At 37.1% G+C, this 14,871-nt stretch overlaps 1 pseudogene; it reads left to right on the forward strand.

Moving 5' to 3' along the window:
* Positions 1-5,589: 5,589 nt before the first annotated feature.
* On the forward strand, positions 5,590-14,149 carry LOC131797026 (ephrin type-A receptor 4-like; annotated as a pseudogene).
* The last annotated feature ends 722 nt before the right edge of the window (positions 14,150-14,871 follow it).

Here is a 14,871-nt window from a genome sequence, read left to right on the forward strand (position 1 = left end):
ATGCAACCAAAATTCTCCAACCACCCCCCCCCCCCGGCGATAAACAGTGACTGGTCACTTAGATTTACTGGTTAAAAGTTATCGAAGGAAATTTCCTTATGTTATGGAAATAGGGAGTCGTAAACTGCCTTTCATTCTATTAGATTTACTGGTTAAAATTTTCTAATGATTTTTCCTTATGTTATGGACGGAGAGAACTCGTTTTATTTTTAATGATCAAGGTTGTCATTCACGAGGAAATAGTGATGGTTCCTTGAATACTAATACATTTTTATAGTCAAGTGCGACAGCTCAAACAACAGATATGACTTTGGAACTTGGGGATCAAAATCTTCTCCAGAGTACAGAGAATTTAATTTTTCATATTGCCTAGATACATATTTTACTTTGAAGAAGACAGTGTTGATTTTGATATTCGAATGTGGGTCTTCTTACAGGAAATTTAAGAATTTTTGGTATTTTACAAGTACTTTCAGATCCATTTTATAATTTTTGAGTGAATTACTCCATCACAAAAGGATTAAGTATTTGACTATTTCAATATTTTTATTTTTGTATATTTTTTACTCCATTGACAGTTTCATCATTTCAAATTAAATAAATAATCTACTTTGAAATGATATTGTATTTGGAAACAATTTTCTTGAACCTTAGGAAAGAATAAAGCAAATACAGCAAAAATTTTCTGGTTTAAACTCTATTTGAAGAAACCGTTCGTAAGGGTCTGGGCAAGTATTCTACATTCCAAAGAGAAAACTAAGGGACATGAAGTAAAGCCTTTTTTCTGTTTGATGTCAAGCTTGTTTATTCAAATTACACCAAGTTTACCATAACCAATTCAGAAACTATGTTCATCACTTTAACAAGGTTGTTTTTTAAATACAATTGCGACTGTGTGACTATTACACGCTGGGGAAGCTTAACATGGCATTGCATCACCATTTCTTTCAGCGAGTCTCCTCGGTAAATTTAAAATTTGTCACGAAGAACTAATAAATCAGAACCAATATATATTTCTCACACAATTCCTTGGTTATTACGTTTCTATTACCCTCCCTGATGTAATCTTCGGTGAAATAATTCTAGCCGAACTCTGCCGATATTAGGCAGGGAGCAAAAATGAGTGCCTGATCATGATGAATTGGAGGGTTAACTTGAGGGGTAACTTGCTGTGCACAAAGATGTCCTCAAGCAGGATTGTTAATACTCCTTGTCACTTCATGCTTGATAAATCGTGATGAGCTGTGGCAGCTTAGGGTACTTGGCTTGTAAAATGTAAGCTTTCTTTCCAACAGAGTTCCCTCAGAATATCACTCCGTTTTTTATTACCATTCAGTCTTTATCACTCCCTAATAACTGTAATCTGACTGTGTCTGTTAGTATATCCCGAGTGTTTTTGTTGTTGTTGTTTTCACAGACGCAAAATTTCTTTCATGGTAATGTTTTTTCGTCTTTGGGTCGAACATGACTAGCTGTTATTTAGCATCAGATGTCTTTGTTACAGGCAGCAAGTCTCTCTAAAAGCTGTCAAGTGCGTTTTGGTGCGAAAATTCAATTTCTTTCAAACTTTGCCCATGAGTCTATCTTAGTCTAAACCACCTTGTTTTTTCAAACATTGCAAAATAAATTTTTGCCGAGCAAAAATCGCTTCAACGTTTAAAGTCCAATTTTTAACAGTTTCGGTCATCAAAAATGGAACAAACTGCCGAGCTCGTCTTTTCACAAAACTCTGGTATGATAAATTGTTCTTGCTTTGCATATTTAGATCAATCCTCTATCATAGCGAATCACACAAGTTCTGCTTTTTTCGCCTTTTTTTAACTCTAAAAATTATTTTTTCAGTTCGAGATCTACTTTGCCGCTGCCGCTAGGGCCATGAATATGCAATTTTAATCTCGGCTCAGCGCAGAAGTTCACCTTCTTCTCCCATCAGACAGACAGACACAATGTAGAGGAGTATAAAATAATAATAATAAAAAAGATAAAAACGTGTTGTGTTTCAGCGAGCCTTTAGGACAAGCCGGCTAACATATTATGTACATATTCGAAAATCCCCACCAAACATTGCACAACCGGCCTGTAGCGAACAGCTCTTGGAGAAACTGCGTCTCAGTTACCTTAAATATTAAGTTTCCTACGTACTCGGTACAGTTTTACTTGCAAGTCTGTGGTATAATTTTGGAGTTCATGAGCGAATGGTAAATTTAGGACTACGATGTACATTGCCGCAGGTCGACGCTATCCCGGGCTCAAATAAGAAATTCCTCCTTTAACGCATAGTATGTCTTCTATTTATCAGGGGCAACCTGGTCGTAAGCCCCGATGTATGGGCTCTTCTAACGACTGGGGCTATTGGCTATTTGTAAATCGTAAGTACTATTCCGATTTCTGCTCGAAATCAGTAATGGTTCGTATCATTCTAAACAACTGCGTGTAGACTAGAGCCAGGAATATAATTCTAATTGGCATGAGATTTTTCGCCTTCTTCGTTTAGATGAAAGTGAAAGTCCCTTTCATACTTAAGTACAGCATAACCATGGGAATCTTTGATTAAGTTTGTTTAATCGGTAACTATGCATAAGGGCAAATTTCAATCTTCTGATCAGAAGAGCGTTTCGATAAATCTCTACGGAATGTAAATACATATTCACTATTAGACCTAAGCTTATTACGAACGTAATTGCTTGCAGACTGAATGAGGAAGTGTGGAACCCCAAGGAAACAACGGTTATTGACAAAAGTAGCACCTGGTCGTTGTAATATGATACCTAAACATCCGTGGTCATATGCAAGTTCTGGTAATAATCATTAATAAACGAATAGTGATGATTTAAAGAAAACCGACGTGGCTTGAGAATTTAAGGTTATACAAGACAGTAGTATTTTCTCTCAGACCCAACTAAGGATTGCTACTATTACAAATCTAGTTCTTAATTCGTTGATCAGCAACAAATTTGTATCACCACGATCATATTTCGAACCGAACGTGACAACATCTTTGTTAGTTTCGAAACGCTTAGTTAATACATACTTTATTATCCTTTTTGTTCTGATTCATTTTTATCAATAAATCTTTCGTTAGCTAATGGTTATTACACTATAAGTTTGTCAATTCCCGATCAATTCCCATTTAAGTACACGTGTAAAGATTCTATTTCAATCATCGCTACTAAATCAGCGCTACTAATTTAATCGTCGCTGCTAGATAATCGCTATAAGCTATTTGCCACCGTTAGGAGCTATACTAAAGTAAGTCTTTATTTCTTTTACATTTACGTTGTTTACCTTTTGTATGTATTATTGGTGTATTATTATTCAGTTTTCCGTGCAATCGCCTCATTTTTAGTTCGGTTAATGTTACATTTCGCAACTCATTTTTCTAAATTTAGTTTCTGTTGTATTTTCCTTTAGTTCGAACCACACGCAACCTCAACCGCTACTCTCATCAAGCAAATTAACGTCTTAGCGCTATCATCTAAAATTAATAAAGATTACTGTGTGTAAAGATTATTGTCTGCTTCGGTACTCTGTGTCCTCTGTGAAGCCAAGCATGTATATCGAAGGGTAATCACAAATTCACTTTTACACGAGTACTTTAGAAGTTTCACAACGACCTGACCGGATTGGCGGAACTAGCGAGATAGCAAAAGTGTACCTCGGTATGCTTCACGGATTCCGTTCACGAGCACACCTAACGGGAACAGGAAACAACAGAAATCCACAAACACTATTTAACCAATTCAAAGCCTTGGCTGTGCTCAGTTCTGTTGTAGAGCACTTAGGAAGCAAGTAGAGTACTCAAAAAGTGGAGAGAAACACTCGATGTCTCGATTTGTTTTATAATAAAGAATCTGTTTAATTAATTCCCCAATTTCCAAAACAATCTTATTTTCAAAGTGAACAAAAGTGTAGTCAGTATGCTCTATACTCTTGTAAAACACACTGCAATGAGCAAATCATCATCTTTGATAAAATGGTTCAAATAATCTAATCGGTTGAACAAGACTACAACTGTCAAAAATGTCAAACTATCAAAGCTCACAATCCGTCAAAGTTCACAATTTGCAATAGTTTACGAACTGAAATACTTCAGCGCGGCAGGTTGAATTTAACACTTTTGCCTGAAGTTTTTTAAGTCTCTAATACAGAATCTGAACGTAAAATACTCCTAGAAATCCGGACGAGTTGAAGCTCATAAACACACGCGGTTTTTTTTTTCGCCTAGCAATTAGAAAACAAACTGCTCAAGGCGGTGTTTTATAAATGAACGACGGTCGAATTCACCGGAACATATAGATTGCTCGCGGTGACAGCGCCGTGAAACTTGGCTGCTGAGACTGATGTGGCCTTCCACTCGAAGCATTGGAAGGATATCAGAGTAAGCTCTCAGTTGTTTTACTCGAAGCGCGGCTGATGTAATTTCTGACGCTTGCTTCACCGCGATGACCGGAGATCGCTAAGATAAGCCCGCTGCGATGGACCTCAGCATGATCGCAGTCGCTCTGACACCGTCATGATCAGTATTAATTTTAACAGTTATACCAGTTTGGCTATATTTGTCATAATTCGGTCTTTTTTCTTTTGTTTTTGAACACGAAACTATGCATATTATACGAGTGTTAGAAAATGGCTCCGGTTGCTCTTGCATACGGCGGAGAAAAAGCTTAGACAGAAGCATATTAATGAATGACTTAAGAGAAAGCAACATGAATGTTTGTCACACCACCAGGTGTGACAAACTGACAAGTCAAAATTGCTAGGTCAAACCGACAGTGCAGGCAGGACATTGTAGGGCATATCTGTGACTGCCAAGTCAAGATTTGTCCTTAACCAACTTTAATCCACATTATATGATATTCTAATGCAGCGGATATGCAAAAAAGCCAGATTTAAAACTAATATCAACCGAGACGTTTTTAGAGAAATCGAGGCTCATTTTGACAAAGAGACAGTCTGAGAACATAATATCATTACTCAAGACTGATCGACATATTTACTTCGACGTTCGTCACCAACAGTTCCCGCCTCAGTTTTATGACACCTAACCGGGCAACGTAAAGGCGACAGTCGAGGTTTGTTATTGGCACCTGTTTTGACAAGCATGTACGTATGTCAGCATGACGCTAACAGTAAGCAAGCTGATACAGGAAATTTGCATTTGTCTGACGAAAGTTTTTCAATTTATCATCACTTTTCGAACAATCTTTTGTGTAATTTTGATCAATCTGAAATGCACTGTATAGCAGTGAACCATGCACAGTAATGTAATAGGTACTTGGAAGACTTTATAAGTAGATGTACATCAAGAATCAAACATCCTACAACGGCACACAGCGATGCAAGCCTTTCAGCTAAATGTCTTACATGCACACAGAGCTTGCAGTGATCATTTATTTTTTTCAATATTTGGGGTAACATCATTGAGAAGGATTATTTTCAAATAGAAGTTCCATTATCCTGGAAAGGGGACGGGGGGAGGGGGGATTAGGAAACAAGCTGCTTCCTTGGAGTTACTTTACCTTTTTTCACAAGGGGATAATGTATTTGATATCTTGATTCAACAACAGGTCAACGTTCATCATATGCTGTATGGATCATTTTTTGGTCAGTTTCAATTCTTCTACTTTTTGTGACCTTTCATCCTCTGATGAAGGTATGTGGGATTAATAAAGAGGGTTGTCATGAGGTGATGGATTATACGGCTAAAAGTTAAAATTATGGCCAGTCTACAGCTAGCGGTTTATTTTTTTCCGTTATGGTAAAATTACAAAGTTTTACATGAACTTTTATTTACAACTTATGGTCAAAATTAGTCCATTTTTACGACTATCGGCTAAAGTTTTTGACCGTTTCGCGGCTAACGGCCAACCACATGAGACCTTTAATAAAGTTTGATACTTTTTTTCTTGAGCCACGTTACTCAAGTCCTTTCCTATTTAATAAGGGCTACTGTCGGTAATAGTTGTACGAAAAAGAAAGTAAGCCGTTTTTCCAAACAGAAAAATTATATCATTATTTGTTAATGTACGTGAGATAACGTCGTTACCTGAAAGGAATGATTTTTCAGTGTCATAAAATATCTGATCACGAAATACTGTACGCTTCCTCATTGGTGAAGTGCTAAGATGTGGGTACGTTAGCATCATTGTGAAGTTTTAGATTCGCGCCTCCTCCTGGAGAAATATTGTATTCAAGCGATTGAGCACTTTTGCTGGTAAATAATAAAGTGGCCTTATCTTACAATGCGGGGCATGCCGGAAAGAATTTGAGGAAGTTCCGGAAGCTTTCGACTACTTCTCGGGTTTGAATAACTTCTCCTGGCCCTCGTCGTGTTTAACTGAGGCTATATAAACACCGAGAGTCCCCGTTGTTGAAGTGGTTCTCTCTTTGTATCACACGTGCTCACGAGGAAGTTACATAACAGTCAATATTGATGAAAAGGGAATGCATTTACAACATGGATTAACGTGACTATGCGAGTTGCCTTCTTTATTCACACAGTGTTCATTTTTGTCAGATCAGAAAGTTGTCACATTTACACAACTTCTAACTAACCTTTCAACATATTTCTCTGTAGTGATTTTAGAGAAACAGCCAATACCAAGTAAGATCTGGTTCTGGGAAGCATCAAGGCCGGCCAATCCAACCTTTGGGCCGTCCGGGGTATGATTACATGATTACATCTTTCAACTGTTGTTTTCGCTTGGTGATGAGAATAAAAAATTAAATGACAAAGAGAATTGTTACCTTTCACTGAAAAATAATTATCAAGGTTTAGGCAAATGAGCTGTTTTCACTTTTGATTGTGCTTCACAATGCGACAGAAAATGAAGGAGGGTTTCTCAAATACCAATCATTCAAACCAGTTTATTTTTTATTTAGATTGGGTGCTCCGGCTGTCTCTAGATTGCAGGGAAAATCTCTGACCGGGCCTCGTCTGGGTCTAATTCATATTCTTCAATACTCTTTGAATATTTTTTTACATCTGTTATTTTAAAGTGAAGATTAATTTTATATGGTTCGTAGGCGCTCTTATCCTTTAAATAAATACCGAAACGAAGCTTTGATATTTATTTAAAGATAATTACACGATCAATCACAACATTTTCTTTTCTTTTCGTTTTTTCCCTTTCTAATCAAAATTATCTTTTAAAGCTGAAAATTACCAAAAAGGAATGGTAGCTGCAGAATTTTCCCGTGAAAGGTTGTCTTCGTTGAAATGATTTTTATCTCTCCTTTGGCCATATGTTTACGTTACTCACTGAAGCTGGAGGTTAAAAAATGGATGTTCATCATTAAATTCCCCAAAAACACGGTGCTATAATGAGTGAAATCCAGTGTTCCTTGGTTACAATCTAAAACAGCTCTTTCTTTTGAAGTGGATAGCACTTAATAACCTCCTGATATATTATTTCAACTGATTAATAGTGGGGGAAGCAGACATATTATTCAACCTGTGATATTTCTCTGGGTGCATTCCCTCAACCAAACAACTGGCTTAGAAGTGATCCTATTAAGGTCCACAGTGGAGTGACAGCAGTCTACATTACTATTGAGTACCTAACTCGTAACTGTTCGTCCTATTCTGACAATGGAGGGAAATATTGTAAAGAGTATTTTGACTTATACGTACATCAGTCCGGGCAAACAACGGAACCCGATCCCCTAACAAACAATGCTACTTATGACAAGATTGCTAGAACAGCTCCGTCAGCTCTTGGCATCAGAGTTTCTCGAACGTTTAGTGTAAATGTTGAAAGTACATCGTATTGGCTTTTCATGACCAGGGTTCATGTACTGTCCTTCTCTCCGTCGCTGCTTAATATTACTTCTGCCCAGAGACAGTTCATGTTGGTGGTTTGGTCAACTTACCACGTACAATTGCTCCAGCAAACAACTCAGTTCCAGTCGTAAGTAATTGTACTAAAAATGCTGTCCACGAGCAGGGTATTTTAAGGGTGAACTACCAAAGTGATGGGGGCTGGAACATCAGTTCACTTAGAGGAAATTGTATATGCAAGGAAGACATGGAAAATGTAGGAGGAGAATGCAAAGGTATATATAACTACAGTAACATAGAAGTGCAGTGCTGAATAATTCTTCAGGCTGGCAACATAATTAGACAAAGAGATGATTAATTTTTAGCTCGGTAATGAAATAGAGTATCAAGAATAAAAATCAGCGAAAATCAGTTGAAATGACGTTCCAACGATTCGTTCATCATTTTTCAAATTCTAAAGGTCAGATTCCGATGAGTCTTTTTGATACTAGGAAAGCGTGTTAAAGTCTCGTTGCATGTGGTTAAAATCTCTACAATGTGGAATGTAGAGAGTGTTAGTCGAGTACTAAATAGTTTTTCCTTAAATGAGTCAGATTGAGCGTTCAGTTTAGGTTTTTTTCTTTGGATAAAGAACATTTCTTAAAATAAGCATTCAAATTTCCTGCGACATTTCTTAAGGACGGTAAATTGTTCGTGTAGATCTTTGTGCCTCTGATTGTGGGTATTACGCAGGTGTTTTCGAGTAGCTGAGAGCTTATGTTTAACAATATGTTGAAAAAGGTGTCGGCGAGTGATAAAGAGTAGAAGCGTTTTTGCGCCTCGTTATAGGCGTAGGAGGAAGAAAATTTGGATTCTCCACGAGGAATCAAATCCCAGACTTTCGGATTTCGCGTTCCGACGCTCTGCGAGAGACTCTCTTGAGTGAACAAGCCCAGTCCTAGTTTCATAGATTATGCGAGACACGTCTTGCATAGTGTTGGTGTCAGCAAAGTCGAAAGCGTCAAGTAAAGAAATAAAATTTAAAAAAATGGTAAACATGAGCCCGGTAATGAAATAGACAAAGTCTAAAAGGAGACGAAAAAAGCACCTTTTCTCTCCGATTAGACAATTTAAAAAATTGGAATGTGTATCCTGAAGACCTATCTCCTATATATTTCAGTTTCATCACTCAAAATCATTGCAAATCTTCGCCATCCCCCGAAACTTTCTCTTTTCTTTTTCGTTTTTCGTTTTCCGTCTAATTAAGGTGCTTTTTCTTAAGACCAGCTCTCAGTGCGACATGAGCATAAGCATTAGCGCGAGAACTCGATTTATTCTTAGCATAAATAACAGAATGGTGGAAGCTTTAACTCTAAGGAAAGAATCTAATCAACTGATAACTCCATAGTGAATTACGAGCATAAGTTAAATTCAAATTCAAATTTGACAGGATCAATTTCCACTTGAGTACGTGAACTCCCGGTTAAAATGAACAGACTTTTTATAGTTAGTCGTTTCGAAAGTGACTTGTTAGTGATAGGGATGACTTGTATCAAGAATGGAGGCTACGACCGATGGTAATGGGCTTTCCCTCCGTCACTGGTTACTGAAGAAAACGCTCAACTCCATAGTTTAGCTCAACTCATTTGTCTTTGGCTGAGATCGAAGAAAATTTTTAAATCGACTTTATCAAGATATCGATTTCATTTCCTTCTTCAGATTGCCCAGAAGGTAAATACAACGACGGTAATGGCTTTAATTGCACAGGTACGGATGCAAATATAGCTTTGTAATTTGAATGGCATCTGTTCGATTATACTTAATCGGTTAAATATTTGTGGTCCCAAGCTGTATCCAACTCTTCATATTTATTTTCAGTTGTTAGTGCATCACTTTACCGTGGATATCTCGAAATTTTGGTTCACTTGCGATTAACTTTGTCATCTTCGTGAGACATTTATCCGTAAATTGTATCCTACACATTTGTCATTTCTACTGTATGAGCATCTGTTGAAAAAATATGACGCAATTGCCTATTGTAGCTATACAGCAAACCAATAACACCAAATGCGTTAGAATGTTTCCTTAAATCTTGCTCTAGCAGACTAAAACGAACAATTTTAAATATATAGGTGAATGAAACATGTGTGATGGCCTATTTAATCCTGTGGTCACTTAGTTTACAAGTTCGATTTTCCTAAAAAAAATAATGAAGAAAATAGACTGTTAAATATAATTCATAAAATGTGATTCCTGAATAAATAGTCTTGTGTTCCCCTCACAACATATCCAAATTCAGTCATACCATCAGCACCGAAAAATGTTCAAGTAATCTTCGTTAACCGAAGTGCGTTGGAGTTAAAATGGCAGTCTCCTGCAGTAACCGGTGACCAGACCCACGTGTCTTACGACGTCGACTGCCTTAAGCCGTGTGAGGGTGAAGAAGAAAACAAGTGCTTTAATGAAGCTTGCGAGAGTGACGTCATTTTCATACCAAGAAAGGATAGCTTCAATGTCAGTCACGTTATTGTTGGAAACCTTACTTCATATGTAAACTACACCATGAAAATCTACGCTAAGAACCGAGTGAGCGAAGTAGCGAGAACGAAACGTGGAATTGAGGCAAGTCTCTCGGAAATAACAGTAAGGACTAACGGATCAGGTAAGTCATGATCTGCTCCTGGACTAAATAGAATATCACATAAATTCCCTTCTACTTATCTATTGTTTAAGTTTAGAGGCTTAGGGTAACATCACAGTTCATTTCATAATTCGAAGTTTATGATTCATCTCCATTAAAAAAACGAGTTCCAGGTAAACCGGAAGTATCTGTCGAACAACCGGAAATGGCTGTTGTTGTATCTTGGACATTAAAGGAAAAGAACGGAATCATTAAAGAGTACCACGTGACATATATAAGAGAAGATAAGAACTCAGAAACCAAGACTCTTGCCACCAAGGAAATGGAAGCAAGGTTTGATTTAAAGGCTGGAAAAACTTATCAATTGCAGGTAGAAACATTTTATTACTTATCCGAGTTAATAATCAGTTTATAATCTCTTTTAGAAAAAAAAGTTTGTTTAAATCAACTAAAGAAAAAAAGTATTAACTATTCAAGAATAAATGTTTTGACACTCTTAAGGTTCATTAATTATAAGTGATAGTAAACACACGATGGCTGAAAAAGAACGTCTAACCTTAGCTCCATAGGAAGACGCTATTTTTGTGCTCTTGAGGAACAATCCTCTCTAATGAATATTATGATTTCTCTTCTCTAAGGTATTTGCTATAAACCAGATCGGAAGAGGACCTGCAGGAGTGAAGAATTTTACAATGAAAAACAGTTAGTGTGTGTACTTCGTTGCGAAGTCACTTTGCTCGTAAGATTGATATTTTGGGGCTCTCTTAACTATTTCAGTTTGAGCATTTTTCCTCTAGTTATTACTCTAATTTCAGCCCAAAATAATATCAGTCAATTTTGTGTCCCTCAGCTCTTGGGCTCCCATGACACCAAGAATCCAAAAAGAGGACTATCGTGAACCTCAAGTCAGAAGAGCTGCATTACGACCTTTTTTTAGGGTTAAATATAGGGGAATTTTGAAATGATAGAGCTTAAGTAGAAAAGCAACAAAGATATCAGATTATATAATAGACCAAAAAGGAAGGTGGGTGTATAAGTACGTTGAAGATCAACCAGTAATGTAAAAGACAAATCTCAAGGAATCTCAGTTTTTTTTCGTAAGGCATAACCTTGATGTGCCTGTATCAAGCCGGAAATTTTAGAAAGAAATAATGATAGGAATCTGAAGGAAAGAGTTTTTTTTTGGAAAGGTACTATGAAGAAAGAAAATAAGAAATTAGTTAACTAGGAACGAGTAATGAATGTTCAGCTAAGTTTCTCTGGTAGGAAAAAATAAATACTTTAGGTTGCAATCTTAAAAAAAGTATGGAAAAACGACCAGAGACGGATGAAACATGATTCAATGCCCTCTCAATTCAACGTTTGGCATTTTAAGTCATACGCACACTCTTAGCGGTAAAAAGAAAAAAAAACACAATTTCTATTTACAGTCTCGGTGCCATCAATTCACGTAAATTTTTGACATCGTCTCTTAAAGAAAGTTTAACAAATTCTAATTTTGTTGTTGCTTACATTTATTGTTAAGATTCCAAGGTTGAGACCTATCTAGGAGTCGTCTACACATTGGCTGCTTTACTAGTACTTTGCGTCATGTGTTTCGTCTGTTATATCGTGTGGGAAAGGTAAGTTTGGACGGTATCTAGCAAAGAAGAACATAGGAAATTTCAGCTCCGGAAACCATTTAAGTTGAAGAATACTCTCAACAAATTAAAACGTCTCATAGCTGTACAAGAGCTTACCAAAACACAAGAAAGTCACCAAGTCACAAGTAAATATTGAATTTGTGTTTTATTTGGTGGATAAAAGGTTATTGTCAGATTTGAGAATTTCTGAAACATTCAGATGACCTGTGTGACTCAATTTTTTTCTAAGCTAAAATTTTTTTCAAGCTTGTCGAGTAAGTTTCCTTTTGTCTTCGTCTTGAGGTCATAATTATCGTTTGAGGCAACAGAAAGTGAAACATATTTTAAACGTAGTTTAAACTGAATCACCACAGTGACGCTTGAAGGCATACAAACATTTCAACGAAAATGTGTAAAACTGAAAATGAAATTATAACTGTCCGTCAATCTTCTGGTTTGGCTTCATGCTTCTCTACCTTATTATATTTCTACATTAAAGCGAAAGAAAAGTTTAATCATTTCGTATTTGCGCGAATAGATGGTGCCGAAGCTGAATTTCTGAGAAAAAGGCAGCTGAATGTAACATTAGGGTGTATGATGGTAAGTCCAGTCTATATCACACTATATCTAGACCACACCAAAAAATTACAACCAAAATGAATGCCCCAGAAATAAAAAGTAAACCAAGCATGCAAACATACTGCATTCTCATAATGTTCGACTTTACAAAACTGAAAAAGATTCAATCAGCAAGGCCCCATATATATGGTCTCGGGTACCCGAGCCAACCCTCCCCCCGAGTTACCCGGAGCGAGCTAACTTTTCACTTATTTCTTTACAAAGTTCAGCCGACAGTTTACATGAGGTTGTGAACTCGTCTCGGGAAGGCGAGACAACTCGAAGGGGAGGGGGAGGGGGGGGATGCGTGCACATGCTAAGGAAAGGATGTTTAGAGCTATTCTTTCCCTGTCGTCCGCCATTTTGTCGAATATGTAACTTGGCCGAACGAGGGTTAGCAGATGTCAAATTTCATATAAACGCTCCGTAAAGTTATCTTTATCCACAGGCGCACAAACTTCCCCCTTGAGGAGATAAATATAGTACAAGAAATTTATAGTAATTACAATCAGGGAAGACTCCATATAGTCGCTTTATTTGACTTGTGCAGAAGAGAGGCAAAAGCAGCAAGTAGCTGCGGTGAGCCTCAGTTTGTTTTCGCTTTCTGCATGCCTGTAATTAGTTTTGTAGAAACAGTGCAACGTAAGTGTGTTAGATTTCTCTGCTAAAAAGACTCTTAGACTGCACAATCATCCTTACCATTGGAAATTTTTCCTTAGAAATTCTAAGCAGTTCTCTTCATGGGTATCAAAATGTGGATGGTTTTAAACTTGACCGTCTAAAGTTAACTACAGTTCAAGTACTTGGAAGTGGCAACTTTGGTCAAGTTTATAAGGCAATTTACAGACCTTTGAGAATTGAAGTTGTTGTTAAATCATTAAAAGGTACGTTAATCACCATTTTTTACTGGCTGGAAAATGTTTCAAATGTCTTTAATAGATCGGAATTCATCAGTTTCATTTAATCCAATCTTGCTTTCAAATATAGCTGTGTATGTATTCTTGTCCGAGCCGTTAAAGATATGGTGAAGGTTCTCGTTAGCTTTCTGCTGTAAACCTGATCATTTAGTTTGTATCTTAAAATTACATTCTAGATAATGCCTTGCCGAAAGACGTGCAAGATTTTAATACTGAGTTGGTCCTTATGAGCTCCTTGCAGCCTCATCCCCATGTGGTAAAACTAATTGGTTGCTGTCTTGAAAAAGGTACATCTTGATGATTAACTGATGCACGTGAATGATTAATTGACTGATCGAGAATAACCTTGGGCTTTTATTTGATTCCAGATCCCTCCCTAATAGTTTTGGAGTATTTAGCGTATGGTGATTTGTTGGGATACCTACGTAAAAGCAGAGGAATTGAGGATACCTATAACACAGGAGAAAAGGGACCAAGTTCATCACTGAGAGAGAAGGATCTCTTGTCTTTTGCGTGGATGATCGCTGATGGCATGAATTATTTAGCAATGTATGATCGCAATACATTTTGCATTTTTCATCGTGCCTTTTAACACGATGCAAAATAATCACCCTTAACGGAGTCTCTGTGTAAAAGAAGTTAGCGAAGTTTAATTAAGAGTATGTGGCCAAACTGGGAAAACTTTGATTGCACAATTTACATTTTATTTCAATACCAACTCGGCGCGGACAATGATAAATGGGGAATAATACATGGTTGTAAGACGACCTGACGTGATTTGTTTATTGTACGTTACATGAATGTTGATTAATTATGAGGAACTCGCCTACCTGGGCGAACATTTAGGCGTGAACTTTAAATACTTTTATTGTATAAACTGTAGTGCTATACAAGGATTTTCAATCCTGAGAAAGGCCTTATCAACACACGTGAAAAATACGATAATTTCATGTGTGTTTGATATCGGCAATCAGCTGATTACACGACACTCGCCTCTTCGTGCCACTCCGTGAATACCTTAGTCATTCTTAATCGAAGGTAGTTTGTCGAAATTTTTCGCCTCGGATCATGGCTGCTAAAACACTGAAAAATTCTCATGGCTAATGGGAGGAAGACAACCAAAATATCTAAAATCTACAACAAGAAGATTTGCCACTAAGCCGATTTTGGCCGTGTACCTGAAAAGATCAATAAAAATTCAATACTTGAGAACTTTGTAAATTGAAAGTTAGCCGCGCTCACTCGTGAGCTTTCTTGTTAAACGCTCGAATAGAAATTACATCTCTACTAGCAACCATGAATTGTTCCGTTTGA

The sequence above is a fragment of the Pocillopora verrucosa genome, chromosome 9 (genome assembly GCF_036669915.1).
Source record: "Pocillopora verrucosa isolate sample1 chromosome 9, ASM3666991v2, whole genome shotgun sequence".
In the NCBI taxonomy this organism is placed as follows: Eukaryota; Metazoa; Cnidaria; class Anthozoa; order Scleractinia; family Pocilloporidae; genus Pocillopora; species Pocillopora verrucosa.